Consider the following 17,544-nt stretch of genomic DNA (forward strand, 5'->3'; position numbering starts at 1 on the left):
TTGGGATATCTAAACTGTGGTTGAAAGCCAACTCTGAACACACCATGCTCCCTGTGAAAAACGGTAGCAGTCTCCATGTTTTCCTGTAGTAGGGACTGGGAGGCTGGTCAGAGTTGGTTGGATGAGGGTTGGAACCAAAGAGATGATCATGATTGATCGCCGTTGTCCTCACACATTTGCCTGCTATTGTGCAGCCCTATCAAAAGCTAAAACTATAATCATATGCTAGAGTGGCTTAAACCCAAATATCATTACGACAAAAAAAATCACTTATTTCATGACAAATATGTGAGAAAGGCATCTTTTGCAAACACATTACAAATGAAGTGCGTAATTCCACTTTTAAAGCAAGACTTTCATTTTTTTTGTTTGGCCGGTTCTTGGTAAAACGACATGTTCTGTTGGCCCTATAAAAGTTTTAGGCTGAAGCCTGATGCCATGTTTCAAACACCAGCTCTGACAGATCAATGACTTCGCCAATAATCTATGACTAGGCCGCCCGATTCAACACTCCTCGCACCGCGGCTCCAAGCCGCTCATAAAGTGTAAGTGATGGACCAATAACACAGCCGCCCTATAGGTGCCCTGTCTTTGATATCCCATTGACTGCAGCAGATGAGTTTATGCTTATTCCCGCTGTGTCGGGGCACACCGTTGTCTATTTATGGTTTCTGAGTTAGTTTGACTCATTACACCATAAACGTCCCCCATTCATCACTATATATCTATATGAAAGCTTATCAATTACCTTTATTGACCCGTGCGCTTTACTGTAGCCTATGGGTCACTTTGGGTGGGGGAGGGGCTTGAATGGAGCCCCGTTTTCAATAGCTCATCTTCCAAGGTTTGATTTCCCTGAAACCACATGTTTCATATTATGATAAATTACTCAGATTGGATTTCTTTTGTGTCGTCTTTTTTTTTCCTCACTGCGAGAGAAACTAAAATAAATACGTGACCTCCAGCTCTCGGAGCGGGTCGAGTGGTAGATGCTTGGAAAAAAACAAAAAACAAAAAAAAAAAAACCGGGAACATTGTACAACTGCTGAACGCAAGTGTGTAGGCGCGTGTCTGCGTGTGTGTGTGTGTTTGTGACGGACTAAAGGAAGAAATAATGTGAAGGGGGTGGAATCCAGGTGAGGTTGGCCATTTTTCGGCATTGTGGAGTGGAGAGCAGGGATGAGCGAGTGTTGGGAGGACTGAGAAAAGGCTGATGGAGAGTGTTAGTGATGAAAGAAAAAGGCTGTCAGAGCCGATGCAGCAATTAAGGTGCTTTGTGGCTTCGGAGCTCGATCTTTCAGAGGCTGTCTGAAAACAGAGTTGAGCTCTCAAAATTATATCATCAAAAGGAAAAAGAGAAACAGGTCTTTCTCTCTTTTTTTTTATTTTGGTAAGGGGAGCAAACATGTTCTTTGATGGCACTGTGTAAAGCCACCACTGTCGCAAAGATGGTCCAATTCATGGCACAAAAACAAGCACAGAGAAGAGCAGAGGTCCTTCAAGGGAAACAGACTCTCTCTCTCTCTCTCTCTTTCTTTCTCTCTGTGGTAAATTATAGGTGGATGAGTGCAGCATCATCAGGCTGCTTTAATATTAAGGCGGAACTGTTCCCATTACTGCATCAGCGTTAAGTTATAGCAAAAAGAATACACACTTTCCTTTCAGGTCTAAAGTAAATGGCAATCCTTCAGTTCCCCTAACATCATGAGGTTCCCTCATGGTTTCTGATGATCAATTCAACAGCTATATATCATAATTTCTACTACTTTTCTGTCCGGTTGTGTTCAGACTGATAGAGCATGGTAGTTGCCTCCATTTTCATGTCAAGAAATCTGGAACCAAAGTGAAACAGGTACTACAAGGCAGTCGAGGTGTTTAAAGTCCTTTTAAATGACTAACATGTAGCATAATTGTCAATTCCAAATGAATAAACTTTCCTATCAATGAATTCTCTTAGAATAACGCTGCAGTGATACAATTAAATTAAAAACATTCTAAATGTTTCTAGAAAGATAGAAAGACAAAAAAATAAAAATACAAACTGGTCTCCATGGTTTCATCACACTGTCGTTATTTCATAAAAATAATATTAATTAGAACGGTAGCAGCTCTGCCAGAGATCCAATTGTTCCTCGAACTCAAATAAGGTTTTAATGACTCACTTCTGGCCGATAAGACAATAAATTATGAATCAAACCGCAATGAAACGATTTTACTCAGCAAACTCAGTGTCTAAGCAGTATTTGTAATGTTTTTTTTCCCATGTGCACTTTCATGTTTCCCATAAGAAAAATAAAGAAAGAAGAAGAAGAAGAAAAAAAAGAAAAACATGACACCTGCCCAATTTCTGACAGCACAAGCCTCATACAGGCTCAGGTAAAGGACACACGACTCTGCAAATGTGAGCATGTTTGTCACACTGTACCTCTAGATCGCACAGCAGGGGGGAGGAGTCATTTACATGCTGTAATAGGGTGTGCATGTCACAAAGCTGCAGGAGATGAGAGGCCCAAACACCCCGTCCTCACCTCCAACATGCAGGATGCCATGTTCTGTACATGTTCTGTACATGTTTGCACCTCTGGGGGAGAAAGTTTGATGCCCAGAGAGACGGAAAGCGCGACTTTGCTCCAACTGAAACTGAATTTGCTGCAGCGTTGTTGTTATTTTATTTTTTTTCTTCTCACAGCGCAAAAACCGACAGAGGAATCGACTGTCGTCACAAGCAGATTGCTTTATTTGCCTCCGCTGACTGTTTACTGTGCGTGTTTGACAGGCTCTCTCCACTGCAAATGCCATGAGAAGCCGTGCCAGGCGATGCCCGTCCAGCTCCAGAAGAAGATCAGTGTTTGCCGTCCTCCCTCTAATTTCTGCCCCCTGCTGCCTCTTCTGCTTTAGTCTCTGACCCAATTTCTCATCTTGATCTGCAGAAGAACTTTTCCATGCTACTCCAAACACAAACACTGCACCTTGATCAGAGTGTATTTGGGATCTTGGAGAAATGCAGTGTTTTCAGATAAGGCTGATTCTCATCACGTTTGTGGGAATCGCTGGTTATCAAAGTCTTAAGCCGCTTGTGTTTGGGAATCCGGTTGTTACAATGTGACCAACATTTCCAAGCACATGGAGCACAAAGTTAAGACCTTTCGAGTATGTCGTTTGGCAGAGATGCAGCGTGCAACAAAATTAAGGTTCGAAAAGGTCGGGTGGGTCCTGAGGGGCCATATTTGATAAATAGGAAAACATGCAAGTGGGGAAAAAGGACAGACCTTCCTTCATGCTACCTTCAGGCTACGAGTGTCTTACTGTTGATGTTTCCCCAAAATTTGGCCTAAGGATCTCAAAGCAACAACATTAAACTCAGTCTTATTTCTGTAAACTACGTCTGAAGTTTGCATAGAGGACTGCTGTGACTTAGAATAATTAGTTGTCAAAATTAGACATGCCAATCCTAATTTTGTTTTTCTTTCTACAACACACAATAAAAATACTGCAGATTCCTCGATAGAGAATTGGTGATTATGTGTTGTCTGCAGATTCTCATGGACTAAAGTTTTGTTGAATAGAAATATGTTAAAGGGTCAATCATTGAGCTGCACAGCCACAATTCCCTCCAGACAGTGTCTAAAGTAAGCTGATATTTTTATTTTTTATATTTTATTATTTTACTACCCAAGTTCAAAGCTCTGCCATATCTCCAAAACCTTCTGTGTTATCTAACACTATTCTTGACCAGTGGGATTATCTGAGGCTCCAAGAACTGATAAAAAAAAAAAAAGAAGAAGAAGAATTTAACAGGGGACAAAGCTTTTCCCTAACAAGCCACTTTCCTGTAAAACCAGCTCCCAGTTTGGGTTTAAAAGCCAAAAGTCCACTTTACTCAAAAAAGTTTACCTTTTGATGAAACTTAAACTTACATCTCACTTGGGGGACCATTATGGTGCTGTTGGCCCAGAGTGACAGGATTACAATCGTACATCCCCCCTGAATTCTTCTCATCCTGTATGTCATTATCTTTCCGTGTCTCTCATCCAGTTTGTATTTTTTATTTATTTTTTTTTGTCTCTCCATGTACCTTTCTGAAGATATTTCTGTTTCCGCGTTGTATTTTTCCAACACTCGGTGCCAGATTGATGGCATGCCAGGATTTTCTTTCTCTTTTTTCTATTGTTTGTTGCTGTCTCTCTCTCTCTCTCTCTCTCTCTTGCTGCTATTCCCCCCCTCGTCTTTTTCTGTCGCCCCCCTCATTGACTTTACTTCTCTTGGCAACTTCCTAAAGAGTTTTTGTTTCCTCCTCCTTTTCTGACAAAGAAAACTTTCTGTCTTCTTTTGTAGACCTCATTTTATTGCTAAATTAATTTCGTGCTCAGAGACAAAATGTTCTTTTTTTTTTTTTTTTTTTTTTTTTTTTAGAAATGCACCGTTCTTTTAGAATGGTTTTCATTCTAATGAGATGTGAAGCTAAACTCTAAAAGATGTGACCTGTTTGTGTCCGACAAAATACGCATTTTACATGGAGATTTTTTCTCTTTCATCTTCAATTCATATGCAGCAAAAAACAAAAAAAACTCTTAAGATTGTCTTAGAATTAAACAGCATGGAAAAATACAACAAATACACAGCATTGTCATTGATTACAGATGCTTTTAAAAAAACTATTTGTGATTTGTGAAAGTTTTAATCATAAAATGGGTAAAAAAAAAAAAGAAAGAATTCTTTGGTCTTCCCAATATTATTGCCAATATCTAGTTTTGTTCTCGTCAGCCTGATATTCTGTATCTTCTCCGCAGCTGAATGTGTTATTTCACCCCTTCCAAACCTGACCTTTAATATTCACACCACAGGTTCACAGCATTCCAAACTACATCATTCCTCAAATGGTCCCTTAACTCAACCCTATGCTCTCCCTCTGACCTCTCTGCGACCCCATGCATCTGTACCTGAAGCTGGACTAAATCACAAGCCTGTTTCGGTTTTAGTGAAACATTTTCTTCACTTCTTTTTTTCTTTTGGATTGATTTGGTGCTCATGCCCAACCCACTTTTCAATGCCACCCTGGGCAGCTGCCTGTGCTGCTCATATAAAATAGCACCACTAATCCCCTACTTAAGCCGCACCTTTCAGCCAAGCAGACAGTGACAGTTGGTTTGTCATTACAGACCTACCAGCGTTCATGATGATAAGGTTGGGGCTTCGGACTCAGAAACAACATGATGCAACTGAACAGAAAGTGGAAACAAAGAGCAGAACTTTCCAGCCATCTATATTCTGTGCGTAATTATAGACAAGTGGATAGCTCAGGTGTAAATTAGCATGCATGTGTCTTTCATATGTGAATGTATACACACATACACACACTCTTGCATCACTCGTGCTCCAGCTGCTCTACAGATGTGAAAGAAACTTGAAGTCAAAGCAAAGAGGCTGCTGAGATGAGAGAATCTGTATTCAGAAATTACTGAACCTGCTGCTTTGATATTTCTGCCTCTCTGGACCCCTCCTCTCCTTCCTCTCCTCTCAACCCCCCCATTTCCTTTTCTTTTTTTTTATCCTCATAGAACAACAATAGATTCCCCGTTACTGCCCTCGCCGTCCGCTCCGGAGATATTGGTCCCCGGAGTGAAACGACTCAGAAAAGATGTTAGGGTGTGTGTGTGTGTGTATGATCATGTGCGTATTTATCCATTTGTGCAAACAAATGTCATAGAAAGCAGATGTGCTTTCGTAGTGTGTGCGTGTGTGTGTGTGCGTGCAAGGGGACGGCTGGGAGGCTTTATTGTAAGCTTATCTTCTCCTTTCCCCACTTTTTACGCTTTTCTCAACACACCTTTTTTCTCTCTCTCTCATGCACACACACACACACACATCCTCTCTCCGTTCCCTTGTGGGCTTTTCAATTAGGTAATTACAGTGGCAGTGAATAGAGCCTGTCTGGACACTGGCACTCCACTGTAGAGGCACCTGTCCCCCTGCAGACAGCAATTACCTGCCAGGCTGGAGGGGAGTTGGAGGCTATTGTCTGCGTGCGTTCGTTCGTGTGTGTTTGCAAGTGTGTCGTTTCTCGTGACACGTCCATGTATGTATTTCTGTCAACACACAGGCCTGTTTGTGCTCACACATGTTTAGGCTCTAAAGACTCCATTGTGCGTTTGCCCAAGACGCTTTCCATATTTATCTCCGGCAATAAAGGAAGTTTGGGGATGTAATTTTATCTGAGCTCCTGCTTACCCAGGCAACCATCAGCTTTATCTTTAATTATAAATATTCCACAAAGCCAGCGAGACTTCGGGCGGTCAGCTGCAGGATTTATTTATTTATTTATTTTTTGCCGGCGGGGCACACCACTCACATAAAGCTACCACCTACGAGCAACACATAAAAAATAAATAAAAAAAATCGCTATTAAACGTTTTGTTAATATTTTTGGCAATTTAGCGAGTTTTTTTCCAAGGTAGCAGCAATTAAATGCATAAAAAAAATTGGCAGGATACCAGCCAATAGACCACTAATCTAAAAGCAAAACTTAGCTTTTTGTACATGTGGTCCTGTCAAAAAGAAAGAAAAAAAAGAAACTGTCATGCAAATTCCTTCTGTTTTTGCTTTTTCGAAATAGAAATTTTAATATGAAAGACAGGCTTAGTGGATTGCTAACAACTGGTTGTGCCACCATCGGTAGCAACGTCTGCCATAAAGTGTAGCAAAATGTACCTAAAAATTTTAAGATACTTTTAGAATTGTTTCTGTTGTGGATATTACAATAAACTATTACGGTACATTAAAAACTGAAATACTGCTAAAACCAGCATTTTTTTTTGTTACATATATACCCGATAGCATGAGTTGGTTCATATTATCTAAAACTAAAAATGTGAAGCGAAACTCGCCGATTACTGCTTACAGCTAAAACAGCTAATCTCACCGTATATAAAACATGCTTAAATACTGCTTGGAAAAAGCTTTCCAACACACAAAAAACTATGTTGTATTAAATTACACCACTAACTATTTGTCTGCTCATGCAGCAGCAGCACTCAGGCAGCAGAAGTGTGTTTGTCCAAATTACACCCCGATGGATCTTGCGCTGCTGTGTTGCTCCCCAGTGTGTTAATTCACACTTGGGTTCGTTTTCTAGTGAGCGCCTATTGATCTGCCAGGCCACACATGTAAGCCCGTAAAGCTCTGCTGAAGCAAAGCAAAATGTCTACTTTCAAAAGCGCGACGGAAGGGCAGCGGTGTGATTCTCCGTCGTTTCAGAGCTCAGAACCCATCAGCCCCGCTGTCACCAAACGAAGGTGTCGAAATGCACCCGCTTCGGATGTTATCATCCCATAGAATGGCGATTATCAGTGGTTATCAGCCCCATTGAATGGCCTCAGTTGGTCCCTGATCTGCCTGCTATCAGGCTGTTATTAACCATTCTAACCATTCTATCGGTGATAACAGCCGCTTGTCGCGAATAGAAACTTTTTATTTTTTTTTACCTTTTTTTAAAAACCTTTATTTATAATTTCTCTGCAAATTTGAACAGGATATTAAGAATTTACTAAAAATACAAAAGCCAAACCTATCCGTCATAAGATTTTAATTAGGTATTGTAATAATCGTTACAGTATTTAAAAACAACTCACTAAAATCTAAAACCGGAGGTTTTTTTTCCTCTTTTGTTTATTTTTGTTCGCTTTTTTAAAGACCTATATTTCCAATATGCCTTTGATTTCTTTGGATTTTTTCCAATAATTCACTCAAAATAAATGCCAAAATTTAACATACTTGGATAATTTTATTGGATCTTTACAAGACGTGTTCTCTCAATTCATGCCGAGTTTTATATAGGCTATATATATATATATATATATATATATATATATATATATATATATATATATATATATATATATATATATATATATATATATATATATATATATATATATATATATATATATATAAAAGGTATATTCTAGAGTTATGTAGTGTTATGAGTTGTCCAACCTCATAGCCTTCCACTAGGTGGCTGTATGTACATCCGTAGTTGCTTGCAATCTTATCAATAATGATAAGAAGAAGTTATCTTATAATCTTATTTTTAATTAAAAAAGTTAAAAATAAAAATACGGATGGATTTGCTCATATGATTATATGAAAATCTGTGTTTGTACCATATGAAAATGTTTAATATTTTTATTAGTAGTAATAATAATAAATTACGGATTGCACCCGACAAAACATTAGAGAAGAAGAAGAAGCTTACGTCATTCGACGCGACACTTTCCACGGTCGGAGCTGGTGAGTAGCCCCTGAATCTGTCAAATAAAAATGTAGTAAAAACCTCAAAAGACCGAAAGTCTACATTTATAAATCTGCTGATGGTAGTTCTATGAGTTAATGTTAGCGAGTATGTGGCACAGCATGTGTTTGTACAGATTTAGACGTTTTAACCCTACTTGGTAGAAAAGGCTACTTTAGCTCGCTAAAGTAGCCTTTAAAAGCCAGTCAGGTTCAAATGTAGCTGTCCTTCATACCTTTAATAACAATGTGCTAAAATTTTGTTTCATATATCTTAAAAAACCGTATACTTTTCAGTATACTAGTTTATATCAGTATATTGATTTAATGTTAGGATTCTGTCATACAGTTCATTACATTTCATCGTTTCCCACAGTGTATTATAAACCCTGAGGCCATCATTCTTTATTTGTTGCCCCACCAGGCTAAGCATTGTTTATTTATTTAAGTCTTTGTAAAACGTTTGCATTTTCTGTGACTTTATAGTTATTGTTCATGCTAATTATACAAGCTATGCCAATATAAAGTCTTTGTTTTCATTTTAGATCCGGATCACATACACAGGAGTCACTCATTGAAGATGAATCACAGTAAGTGACAGAAATTTGTACTCTTCTATATTTGAACAACAGTTCTCGCCTCAAGTAAAGAAACTGTGCGTTGTTTTCTTGTTGTTGTTGTGGTTAGGCTGGACAGGGATCTTGAATAATTGAGAGACACCATGGTGTAAAACGAAGGTGGCTCCTTCGGATGACATTTTCCAGAGAACACTGAGAGATGTTGACCAGGAACTTAGAGGTCAGCTGATACGAGCACAAAATGAAGCAAGGAGAGGGCCACTCTTCTCAACCTGAAAAGAAGATGTAATGGTAACACTACTTCTTCTCTTGACTGTATGGTCATTAGCAAAATTGAAGCTCAAAGGTCTTGTGGTAAACCTAAATTTAATCTTTATGTTATCCCTGCACCATGCATATTCACTCTAGGTACTTAAGCGTCTTTATGCAGTGTAAGAAGTGACTGGTTTATTCCAACTTGTCCTTTGTCATGGGTATGTGCTTTTGATATGTATAAGGTTATTTATCTTTGGTGTATGAATATGTTTCTTGGGTGTATCCTGTCTTTCACCTAATGCCCGTTGTAAATAGGCACAGATAAGTGAGTATTGTAATACATCCATTTTCTAATGGACATTCAATGATCTTATACATTACGGCAGATATTGAGTCACTGTAAGAACTATCAGTCTTTATATTCTGAGGATAACTTTTTTAAGAGTACAATTAAAATATCATTCAATTATTGGCAGTAATAGATTTTGACCTACAAACTGAGATTTCCTTATGCGAACTTTAGTGTCATGTTGAATATCTTGTGTAGAATTAGCTCACTACTTGTGTTCACAACATCCAAATTGAGATAAACACTATTTCAGATGTCAACCTTTTATTATGTTTAACATACTTCCATAAATGACTATTGTATCATGTTTTCATATTGTGTTGATTGTATTATTTTTACTAGTATTTATATTTCTTCTTTCTTTACAGATGGACAGGGAGTTGTTATAAGGCTGTCCAAGCAAGTGAATGCCTGTAACAGGAAACTGAAGAAGATTGTTACAGAGTACAATAATCTGCAGTGGCCTCCACAAACTGGCATCTTTCCATCACATTTAGAATTTTGAGAATTGTGTGATGCCTCCTCCCAGCTGTACACATTGTTTGATGAACAAGTGAGTAGAATTGATCTAAAGGTTTTATTCAACTTTCTACATGCTGTTATTCACTTTATGTTGCTACTACATTTAACAAGGTTCCACTTGCAATTGTTCTCTTATTTTAAAGATTGAAGATCATGGTGTTGTTCCAAAGAACCTAAAAAGTCGAGCAATAGAAGCCCTGCATTTGAAGACTAGAGCAACTGAAGAAAAGCTTCTACTTAAGAGAGAGATGAACACTGTCATTCTTCACCTTCATCAACAACATGGACATTTAAGTTCAGCTATAAATGATACTGCAGATCCTGGTTCAAAAGCTGTACTTCATCAAAACATTATCATGTTAGAAAAGAAAATGTACAGTGCAATGAACATGTTCAAGAGGTTTATCGAAGTTGGTGCCCCTCCTCCAAATCATCACCTACCAGAGTTTAACTCTTATTCTCAAGCACTTATGTCTCCAGATCTACATTACATAGACTATGATGAAAGCATTGACGATGGAGAGGATGAAGCGGATGATGACGACAATGTTGACGAAGGAGAGAACAGCATAGATTGTGAATCATCTTCATGATTTATGGCCACTTACTGTTCTATGTGAAGAGCACATATTCCAGTATAAAAAGTTCATTGATGATTTTCATATAAGCTTTTTGTTCTAACATCTCAGTTTATTGTTTTTGATATTGTTGAGACATATCTGTTTTTTAAGTCAAGCTATATATAATCAAGGGCATTTTAATTTTACTCATTACAGCTTTGTAGTCTTTTTCACATTTATTAATGTTCTTGTTCAGTATGACATTGTTAATGACTAAACTTTATTTACAGTTTGAATTTAACTCTTAATCTTGAGATGCTGCATAATCTGCTTTACATAATATCTTTAAATTTGAGCACAACAATGAAATAACTAAAACGTAGTGGACAAAAATTTTGTGATGTTCATATTTGAGAAATATTTGACTGTTATCCAAGAATTACATTATTTTGAAGGGCACTACTCTGTATTAAAAATTCATTGAGCTATGTCAGTGTTTCTGTGATATTTCAGACAGATTTCAAAACTTACAATATGGACTATTTGTAGCCTGTGTAGGGACTTACAAACTGGATGATTTGATTTACCTTCCTGGTTTTAGTAAGAATGCCAGCAGCACCATAATGTATCATCTGCAGTTGGATGATTGACTACTTTTTTAGGAGACCCCTCACACCAGCATCCAGGTTGAGTGTTTGCTGTCTAAGCACTCCTTCCACTGCTCCACCACTCATATGGCTGCACAGACTAGTGAGAATTATCTTACTGTTAGATTTGCATTTAGTTTTGCAACTGTAAGGACATGTACATTCCTGGTTGTTTAAAATGTTATAGAGCAGTTAATATTAGTGTTGATGTTTATGCTTTCTGGAGGGCAACACGAATATTGACATCCTTCACACCAGATATTACATTAAAATTTAAGCACACAGCAGGACGGATCAGGCAGGAATATAAAGACAGAGAGTCTGAATAACACCAACTGTATGTCAGAAAATTCTGACATGTAGTCTTATGTGATTTGTCTCTGCTTACATAAAAAAAAATATATGGGCCACTATGGAAAATGGTCACAAACCATTTTGGGACCAAAATGTCTGCCCTCTTTTTTCCCTTATGGGGCCCACCTAGGTATGCCGGCTGGGGCATCATGACATAACTGTTTGTAACCTACCTGAGAAAGCAGCAACATACAGTCATATGAAAAAGTTTGGGCACCCCTATTAATCTTAATCGTTTTTATGTATAAATATTTGGGTGTTTGCAAAAGCTACTTCAGTTTGATATATCTAATGGACACAGTAATATTTCAGTATTGAAATGAGGTTTATTGGACTAACAGAAAATGTACAGTATGCATTAACAGAAAATTTGACAGGTGCAAAAATATGGGCACCTCAACAGAAAAAAGACATTAATATTTATTAGATCAGCCTTTTGCAAAAATAACAGCCTGTAGTAACTTCCTGTAGCTTTTAATAAGTTCTTTGATCCTGTATGAAGGTATTTTTGACCATTCCTCTTTACAAAACAATTCCAGTTGAGTTAAGTGTGATGGTTGCCGAGCATGGACAGCCCGCTTCAAATTATCCCAGATGTTCAATGATATTCAGGTCTGGACTGGGATGGCCATCCAGAACATTGCAATTGTTCCTCTGCATGAATGCCTGAGTAGATTTGGAGCGGTGTTTTGGATCATTGTCTTGCTGAAATATCCATCCCCGGCATAACTTCAACTTCGTATCAGCTTCTTGAACATTATTCTCAAGAATCTGTTGATATTGAGTGGAATCCATGTGACCCTCAACTTTAACAAGATTCCCAGTACCAGCATTGGCCACACAACCCCAAAGCATGATGGAACCTCCACCAAATTTTACAGTGGGTAGCAAGTGTTTTCTTGGAATGCTGTTTTTTGTTTGTTTTTTCCCCGCCATGCATAATGCCTTTTTTATGACCAAACAACTCAATCTTTGTTTCTTCAGTCCACAGGACCTTATTCCAAAATGAAGCTGGCTCGTCCAAATGTGCTTTTGCAGACCTCAAGCGGCTCTGTTTGAGGCGTAATTGCTGAAAAGGCTTCTTTTGCATCACTCTCCCATACAGCGTCTCCTTGTTAACACATACTATCTGTAATAGTGCAGCTAAACTAAATATGAGAAAAAAGTGAAGTCCTGATCATAGTTTAATACACTACAATTACACTCTCAATGACCATATACATTACTTTATAACATCCTCGCACTTACAACTCACAGGGTCTTATTGTTGCGGCAAACGTTCAATATTTGAAATGGAATGCGCCCCATCATTGACACACGGGGCCTTATTGTCGCGGCAAACGTTCAATGTTTGAAATGGAATGCGCCCCATCATTGACACACGGGGCGATGTCATGATTAAACTCACCAGTCTGAGTGGGTAGCAAATTCTGTTAAAGTAAGTAAATCACATTTTCCAGTCATAAACTGAACTTATCAGACAGAATGAAATCCTAATGTCAAATCGTATTAATAGTTTTCATTAAGCGGCAAAAAGTGTGTAACTGGTCACGTGGCGTGTCACCCATTGATAACCAATAGTAACATGTGACGTTGTGGAACTACTGCATCCCACAATGGAATCTTCTCCAGCTGTGTCCTATCAACATGCCTGTCCCAACGATTTCGCAAAGGGAGAAAGTGCCTTTACCTGAACGTGTCGTCTTCTAACCTGGTCAATTTGTTTATTTAAAAGGAAAGATCTTACTCATTTTTTTTGCTAAAGGGTATTATTTGTGCTACCATGTGGAAATTTTTGAAGTGCAACAGTAATGAGTTCAGCTAACATGCTCACTGATGTGTTCGTTTGATACCCAAATATTTGTTACTATGTAAAGCACTCACATTTGACACAATATCTTTTCAATACAAAAGCTTTTATTGATGCATTATACATTTATCAATTGTTTAAGACAAACTACAGGAAATGCTTACATTGACAGCTTTCGGATAAACAAATGTCACAACTGTGACCAAATTAGAAGTGTCTTTTTTGCAGTCCCAGTGATACATAATACATTTTGAAAAAAACATGTTTAATGACAGATAGCACAACACAAAAATACATCTCCAATAAAAGCTTGTTTTACAATTTTGCTGAAAACAGAAGTGAATGATTTCACAGACCTGAAGATGTTGCACAATGGAGATCCATGGCTATAAAAAACCAAAAACTACTTATATCATATGTTAGACACTATCTTCGAACATACAGATTTGAACATTTTGGACAGTGAGACACCATGTCATTATTCCAGCAAAGAACCAAGTAGTACTATAAGACAATTTTTCAACGTTAAACATGTTAATGTTTCACCTTCGCTCTGAAAGACTTAATATCTGCCGTAATGTATAAGATCATTGAATGTCCATTAGAAAATGGATGTATTACAATACTCACTTATCTGTGCCTATTTACAACGGGCATTAGGTGAAAGACAGGATACACCCAAGAAACATATTCATACACCAAAGATAAATAACCTTATACATATCAAAAGCACATACCCATGACAAAGGACAAGTTGGAATAAACCAGTCACTTCTTACACTGCATAAAGACGCTTAAGTACCTAGAGTGAACATATGCATGGTGCAGGGATAACATAAAGATTAAATTTAGGTTTACCACAAGACCTTTGAGCTTCAATTTTGCTAATGACCATACAGTCAAGAAGAAGTAGTGTTACCATTACATCTTCTTTTCACGTTGAGAAGAGTGGCCCTCTCCTTGCTTCATTTTGTGCTTTCGTCGTATCAGCTGACCTCTAAGTTCCTGGTCAACATCTCTCAGTGTTCTCTGGAAAATGTCATCCGAAGGAGCCACCTTCGTTTTACACCATGGTGTCTCTCAATTATTCAAGATCCCTGTCCAGCCTAACCACAACAACAACAAGAAAACAACGCACAGTTTCTTTACTTGAGGCGAGAACTGTTGTTCAAATATAGAAGAGTACAAATTTCTGTCACTTACTGTGATTCATCTTCAATGAGTGACTCCTGTGTATGTGATCCGGATCTAAAAATGAAAACAAAGACTTTATATTGGCATAGCTTGTATAATTAGCATGAACAATAACTATAAAGTCACAGAAAATGCAAACGTTTTACAAAGACTTAAATAAATAAACAATGCTTAGCCTGGTGGGGCAACAAATAAAGAATGATGGCCTCAGGGTTTATAATACACTGTGGGAAACGATGAAATGTAATGAACTGTATGACAGAATCCTAACATTAAATCAATATACTGATATAAACTAGTATACTGAAAAGTATACGGTTTTTAAGATATATGAAACAAAATTTTAGCACATTGTTATTCAAGGGCTGAAGGACAGCTACATTTGAACCTGACTGGGTTTTAATAGGCTACGGTCGCGAGCTAAAGTTGCCTTTTCTACCAAGTAGGGTTAAAAACCTAAATCTGTACAAACACATGCTGTGCCACATACTCGCTAACATTAACTCATAGAACTACCATCAGCAGATTTATAAATGTAGACTTTCGGTCTTTTGAGGTTTTTACTACATTTTTATTTGACAGATTCAGGGCTACTCACCAGCTCCGACCGTGGAAAGTGTCGCGTCGAATGACGTAAGCTTCTTCTTCTTCTCTAATGTTTTGTCGGGTGCAATCCGTAATTTATTATTATTACTACTAATAAAAATATTAAACATTTTCATATGGTACAAACACAGATTTTCATATAATCATATGAGCAAATCCATCCGTATTTTTATTTTTAACTTTTTTAATTAAAAATAAGATTATAAGATAACTTCTTCTTATCATTATTGATAAGATTGCAAGCAACTACGGATGTACATACAGCCACCTAGTGGAAGGCTATGAGGTTGGACAACTCATAACACTACATAACTCTAGAATATACCTTTTAATTTCATTATATGCTTATATATATATATATATATATATATATATATATATATATATATATATATATATATATATATATATATATATATATATATATATATATATATATATATATAGCCTATATAAAACACGGCATGAATTGAGAGAACACGTCTTGTAAAGATCCAATAAAATTATCCAAGTATGTTAAATTTTGGCATTTATTTTGAGTGAATTATTGGAAAAAATCCAAAGAAATCAAAGGCATATTGGAAATATAGGTCTTTAAAAAAGCGAACAAAAATAAACAAAAGAGGAAAAAAAACCTCCGGTTTTAGATTTTAGTGAGTTGTTTTTAAATACTGTAACGATTATTACAATACCTAATTAAAATCTTATGACGGATAGGTTTGGCTTTTGTATTTTTAGTAAATTCTTAATATCCTGTTCAAATTTGCAGAGAAATTATAAATAAAGGTTTTTAAAAAAAGGTAAAAAAAAATAAAAAGGTTCTATTCGCGACAAGCGGCTGTTATCACCGATAGAATGGTTAGAATGGTTAATAACAGCCTGATAGCAGGCAGATCAGGGACCAACTGAGGCCATTCAATGGGGCTGATAACCACTGATAATCGCCATTCTATGGGATGATAACATCCGAAGCGGGTGCGAAATGTTCATTTTGTGAACAGGTTGTGAACAGTTTTCATTAGTTCATGCTCACGACACACATGAGCGCGTCACATTTTAATGATGCGTCTCTGTAAAAAGCCGTTTGCAGCCAGAGTTGAGGCGACAAAAGCATGAAGATTTACCGTCAGAGGTGTTCTATCGCCGGCTGCTTTGTGGTTGTTAAATGACATTGATGAGAACACTGAAGAAAAAAAAACCCTCCTGGCTGGGTTCCAAGCTACGGCAGCCCGGTGGCTGCTTATCAGCGTTGTTCCGAGTGGAGGAAGCGAGGCAGAATATGAGGCTGACGGTTCGGATCAGTCGCCGATAAGCATCGCGCTGGACTAATGGCGCTCCCTAACGAAAGGAAATCTGACAAGGAATATAATTAGAAAAATCATAATCATATCCCTCAAAGATGGATTCCTGCTGTGTGAAGGTGGAGGGATTGGTGAAATATAAGGTCATGTATTTTGCCAGTCCAAAATGTTTTGTCTATTTTTCTTTAATGTTTATCTTGGCAAGTCTCTAATAGAGACTTGCCAAGATAAGCAAACTATTTTCCAGATTAGTTTGAAGTTGTCTGCCATTGTCCCTGGACTTCTGCGCTTCAGAATACTCAACTTTGTTTTTATCCTCCAATCCAAAGTCACTGCAAGCATCAAGTCCTCCTAGCACCCATTAGTCTTCACTAGGAGAATCCTCCCTGGACTTCCTGTCCCGGGCTTCTCGTGACCACAGCAAAATAAGATGCAACCGATCGCGGCCGTTACCTCCGTCAAAGGTTTAATTTATTGCTTCTTCCAACAGTGAAGTGGAGTTTGAAGAAATCAGCAAGATTAGGACAGTGATTTTTGCACAGAGCATTTACCTTTCATGATCAATTAATTGCCATGTGTAAGATTAAGTGTTTGCCCCAGATTTGATGCATTGCTGGCACTTCTATTTCTTTAGACTGTTTTAATTTGCACTTGATCAGATGGGGAGAGGGACTCTGCGCTTTTTCACTCCACATGGTCGGAGTATTCCGTCCTCTTAGGACTTGCGGATAATTTGACCCGAAGATGTACTGCAGCGCATTATGAACATCTGGTAATAAAACCGGCTTCCGCTTGTTTGATCTGCCGAAAACACGTCGACAAATTTTAAAGCGGCTGGTATCACTCACCGAAGCGGCTTTGCTCCGCAGTGACAGCTTCATCTCAGGGCCGAGGCTACGCATCAGCCGTTATCAAAATTTAAGGTTTTAATCAGCACTGGCTATCATAACTGGATGACGGCTGAAATAGGGCTCCCACTTGCGCAGAGTCTGTTTTATTTTTTCCCTCTTTTTTTTTTAATGGTGACACTCAATCAGAACAGAATGAAACACTTTGAAAGTACAACTTCACCATCGCTGACC

General features: G+C 37.9%; 1 protein-coding gene and 1 long non-coding RNA gene across 5 annotated transcripts in view; one reads left to right on the forward strand and one right to left on the reverse strand.

Annotated features, from left to right (window-relative positions):
• pphln1 (periphilin 1) overlaps positions 1-17,544 on the reverse strand; it is a 77,018-nt gene that overhangs the window by 47,197 nt on the left and 12,277 nt on the right. The gene's annotated exons all lie outside the window — the stretch shown is intronic.
• Positions 8,974-11,041, forward strand: LOC122826591. Of its 2 annotated transcripts, XR_006369824.1 has the most exons (4): positions 8,974-9,155; positions 9,273-9,337; positions 9,837-10,021; positions 10,134-11,041. It is a non-coding gene; the product is annotated as an uncharacterized LOC122826591 (long non-coding RNA). The 2 variants fall into 2 exon arrangements; XR_006369825.1 differs by lacking the exon at positions 9,273-9,337.

Source organism: Gambusia affinis, linkage group LG23, assembly GCF_019740435.1.
Source record: "Gambusia affinis linkage group LG23, SWU_Gaff_1.0, whole genome shotgun sequence".
NCBI lineage: Eukaryota > Metazoa > Chordata > Actinopteri > Cyprinodontiformes > Poeciliidae > Gambusia > Gambusia affinis.